The sequence below is a fragment of the Rhinopithecus bieti genome, unplaced genomic scaffold (assembly GCF_001698545.2).
Source record: "Rhinopithecus bieti isolate Rb0 unplaced genomic scaffold, ASM169854v2 scaffold_60, whole genome shotgun sequence".
NCBI classification, from domain to species: domain Eukaryota; kingdom Metazoa; phylum Chordata; class Mammalia; order Primates; family Cercopithecidae; genus Rhinopithecus; species Rhinopithecus bieti.
Genome location: NW_016803192.1, coordinates 1,278,296 through 1,283,578, shown reverse-complemented (window position 1 = coordinate 1,283,578; position 5,283 = coordinate 1,278,296).

Sequence of the window (5,283 nt, the reverse complement as noted above, 5' to 3'; positions counted from 1 at the left end):
CCTAAGGGGTGAACCAGTGTCTAGAAAGTTGGGCTCAGCTTGAGGATTGTCCTTTCCATTATCTTTGCCTCCACAGTCCTGGCTTCCTTGGCAGGTCCTACAGCCCAAGAACAGATGTTTTGATTTGTTATCTGTCTTCCCTAGTTCTCACTGAGAGCTTTGTCTTTACTCCATCAGAAGAGGAAGTTGCAAGTTAGCATTTTAAGCAGAACTCACACGCAGTTTTATTAAAATTTAATTTCAATCACAAGCATCGCATCCTATTGTTTCCCTCACTGAAACCCCTAAATTATATGCTTTGAAATATAAATAGGAAGCTCCTTTCCTGCCCAGAGTCATCAGCCCAATGACTATCATGAGAGTTCAGTGTAATGTGTAGTGGAAACAAGTCTCCAAGGCAAGCTTTACTAGAAACTAGAGTTGTGTTCTAGGGTAACTCGTGTCACTTTGCTTGACTCTGGAATGTCTTCTTTTATACACTGGGTTCACTTTCTAATTGGCTGTGCTTACCCAGGTTGCACTTTAAAGCCCTGAGCCTGGCTCACTCTATTACATCTAATCTCTAAACTGGCCTAATTCCTTGCCACAAATTTCAGTTTTATTCTCTAATGTTACCGTTCTGTCCCTAAATCTTCTTCACTTTTGCCAGGCTAACAGGCCAGATTAGGATATATCACTTCAACTTACCACAAAATTTTCCCAATGCAGCTTTACTAAATGGCCTTGGGTAGATTCCAGTTCTGACTTTGGACGGAACTATTTTGTTCTACCACACCTCAGTTTGTGCCAATAAAGAAAGCTTTTGAGAGCTGCATTTCATACTCTGGTACAGGTGGAAAATAAGTTTCAATGTATGTGTTAGTGCAAATTCATTGGAGATGGACTCCTTGGTTGAAAGAATGTTACAGCAGATGAATCATAGGTATCTCAAATATAGGAGGGGCAATACAGATTACACTTGTGAAATTTTGGATGAGAAGTATTCCTTTTAGATTTCATCTAAGGAAAGGATGAAGAAAATAGTTATATATCAAGTATCTGTTATATACTAGATACTAGGTGTTTCTTTTCTTTCTTTCTTTTCTTTTCTTTTTTTTTTTGAGATGAAGTCTCACTCTGTCACCCAGGCTAGAGTCCAATGGCACAATCTTGGCTCATTGCAACCTCTGCCTCTTGGGTTCAAGTGATTCTCATGCCTCAGCCTCCTGAGTAACTGGGACTATAGGCATGCACTACCATGCCTGGCTAATTTTTGTATTTTTAGTAGGGACAGGGTTTTGCCACGTTGCCCAGGCTGATCTCGAACTCCTGGACTCAAGCAATCCCCCCTCTTTGGCCTCCCAAAGGGCTGGGATTACAGGTGTGAGCCATCACACCTGACCATTCCTAGATGTTTCTGTATGCTTTATCCCACTGCTGTCAGGTAATGGAATATCCAAGGATGTCTGAAGTCTTAGCAGTAGAAGAATCTAACTAGCAAATACTCTTCTTGGCATGGAACTGAACATAATTTCATAACAAATGAGTATTTATATTACTATAGTCAACTTACATAAGTGCCTGCTGATTTTCATAGTCATGGAAAAATGCTTTTTATACTCAATGCTAAATTTATTGAGGTATAATTTAAATACAGTGTATACACAGACTTTAACTATGAAAATTGATCAATTTTTGCAAATGAATATACCCGTGTTACCCATTCTCTGGCAAGATGAAGACTATTTCTGTCCTTCCAGAGAGTTTCTTTGTGCCCTTCCCAGTCAAGTTTCCCCCATCCAGAAACAAATACTGATCTCATTTCTATCATAATAGTTTTGTCTGGTGTAGAATTTTATGTAAATAGGATTTTATGTAATATACTATTTTGTTTCTGGAGGCTTTTTCTCAGAGTCATGTTGAGACTCATGATGTTATACATATCAGTAGCTTATTTGTTATTATTACTAAGTAGTGTTCTATAGTATGAATATACTGCTAATTACCTATTTTCCTGTTAATGGGCATCTGAGCTCTTTAATATTTTGGCTATTATAAATAAATCTTCTGTAAAGATTTGTATATGAGGCTTTCTTTTGTCAACATAGGTTCTCATTTATCTTAAATAAATACCTACAAATAAGATTCCTGGGTTATAAGATATGTCTGTTTAACTTTTAAAGAAATGCCTGTACTAATGATGCTCCAAGTCTTGAGGTCTATTTTGTCTGCTATTCATATAGATTATTCCTATATTGATTGTATGGTATATATTTTTCCTAACTTTTATATCAAAACCTGTCTGTATCTTTAAAGGACGTTTCTTATAAACAAGATATATAGTGGATCTTTCATTTCAATCTATTCTGACAATCTCTTCTTTTTAACTGGAGTGTTTAGTCCAACCCAATGCAATGTAGACATTAATATGTTTGGATTTAAGGCTACCATCTTGGTATCTGAATCATACTTGTCCTACCTGTTCTGTATTTTCTGAGATGAATCAAGTAATTTTTAGTACTCTCTTTACATCTCCTCTATTGATCTTTTAATCATGCACTCTGGTCTTTTTTTAGTGGATGCCCAAGAAAAAGAGGCCAAATCCAGCCCTAGTTCTTTATACACAAAGTTTCACTGGAACAGTTATGCCTACTTATTTACAAATTATATATGGCTGCTTTTGGACGACAATGGTACAGTTAAGTAGCTGCGGCAAAGACTAAACAGCCTGTAAAGTCTAAAATATTTACTAATTAACCCTTTACAGAAAAAGTATGTGAGCCCCTGCTCTAGAGATTAAAAATATATGCATTTTCACTATGTATAGCCTACCTCAGAAGGTATCTCACTACTCCACAAACAATATATGAACCTTACAATAATATATTTCTAACTACCACACTCCTGCACTTTGTGTCCTTTTGTCACATGTTGTACCTCTACACACGCTATAAACCCCACAGTACATTTTTTGTTGTTGTTTTTTGAGACCGTCTCACTCTGTCACCCAAGCTAGAGTGAAGTGGCAGGATCTCTGCTCACTGCAACCTCTGCCTCCTGGGTTCAAGTGATTCTCACGCCTCAGCCTCCGAGTAGCTGGGATTACAAACATGCAGCACCACACCCAGCTAATTTTTGTGTTTTCAGTAGAGACGGAGTTTCACCATGTTGGTCAGACTGGTCTCGAACTCTTGGCCTCAAGTGATCTGCCTGCCCTCCTCAGCCTCCCAAAGTACTAAGATTACAGGCATGAGCCATTACCCCGGGCCCCACAGTCATTTTTAACAATTCTACTTGAAATAGCCTGAATTTCACTTTAAATACTCTTTTAAAAAGATTTAGTCTTGTGAAGTAGGTCTGCTGGAGATGAATTCTTTCAGCTTTTGTCTGTCTGAAAATATATTTATTTCTCTTTCACTTTTAAAAGATATTTTCACTGGATATAAAATTCTAGCTTGACAATTTTTTCTTTTAGTACTTTAAAAATGTCTTCTCAGGCTGGGCGCAGTGTCTCACGCCTGTAATCCCAGCACTTTGGGAGGCCAAGGTGGGTGGCTCACCTGAGTTCAGGACTTTGAGACCAGCCTGGGAAACATGGTGAAACCCTATCTCTATTAAAAACACAAAAAATTAGCCGGGTGTGGTATGGGTGCCTGTAGTTCCAGCTGCTTGGGAGGCTGAGGCAGAGAATTGCTTGAACCCAGAGGTGGAGGTTGCAGTGAGCGGAGGTCATGCCACTGTACTCCAGCCTGGGAGACAAGAGCGAGACTCAGTCCAAAGTCCAAGGGTGGAACAGAAGAGCTAAGACACGCTGTGGTGAACAAAGCTCAAATACATCTCAAACACAACCTAAGTTGACTCATCATATCTCTTCAACCTGCCACATGCACAAATACATGCGAGAGCATAATGGAAGAAGAGACAAGTCTTTCTCTGTGACTAAAAAAAAAGAAAAAAAAAGAAAAAAGTCTTCTCATGAGCTTCTTACCCCTAGTGTTTCTGATTAAAAATCAACCATTAATTTAATTGCATCATTGTTTCCTGTATGGTGTCTTTGCATTCTTTGACCACTTTCTAGATTTTCCTTAATCTTAGTTTTCAGGTTAGTATGTTTTGCCTTCATATGATTTACTTCAGATTTATCCTTCCTGAGATTAACTAAGTTGCTGCGATCTGTGAGTTGACATCTTTTATTATTTGTGGAAAATTCTTGATTATCTTTTAAAATATTTCTTCTGCTCCTCTTTCCCTTTATTCCTTCTGGAATACCAATTATACACTTATTAAAGTGTTTGATTATGTCCTCAGATCTTGATATAATGGTTCTTTTTAAACTCCTTTTACTCTTTGTATTTTAGTTTGAATAATTTATTTCAAATGTCTTCAAAAGTACGGATACTTTTCTCTTCTGTGTCCAGTCTGCTGCTAATCCCATATAAATATTTTTTCAAGTTTTATACTATCTTTTTTATTTCTAGCATTTACATTAGGCTCATTTTATAGTTTTATCTCTTAAATTCTCCATCTGTTCATGCATGTTGTCTACCCTTTCATTTACGTACTTTAACATATGTGTTATAGCTATTGTATGAGCCTGGTTCACTGCCCGTTCATTGCACAGAGAAGGTGATCATAGTTACTTTAAAATTCCTATTTGACAATTCCAACATATGAGTTATTTGGGGTCTGTTTCCTTTAATAATATTTTCTCTTGATAATGACTCATATTTTTCTACCTTTTCATGAGTCTCAAATTTTTATTGAATTCTGAACATTGTATATAAAAGCAGAAAAAATAGAAACTGAAGAAAATGATATTTATGTCCAGAGAAAGACTTGTCTCTTCTTCCATTATGCTCTCGCATGTATTTGTGCATGTGGCAGGTTGAAGAGATATGATGAGTCAACTTAGGTTGTGTTTGAGATATATTTGAGCTTTGTTCACCACAGCGTGTCTTAGCTCTTCTGTTCCACCCTTGGACTTTGGCAGGCCATATGTATTTCAACTTGGGCATGAGGGGGATTCTCTCTCAGCAATTGTGTCCTCTCACCCCTAGTAGCATATGGTTAATGCTGGGCAAGGTTGTATGTGTGTGTGTGTGTGTGTGTTTTTTCTCAGTTCTCTCCACTATTCTCATACTTGAGTAGGTACAAATCTTCACTTCAGGGGATTCTTTTTTAGCCTTTCCTTCAGCAGCAGACAGCCACAGACTGGTATTCAATCTAAGGTTGAGCACCTTTGTGGGATTTCTTTTAATCCTCTCCCATACACCCTTAGACTTAAGCAGTCCCAGGGGATGTGAC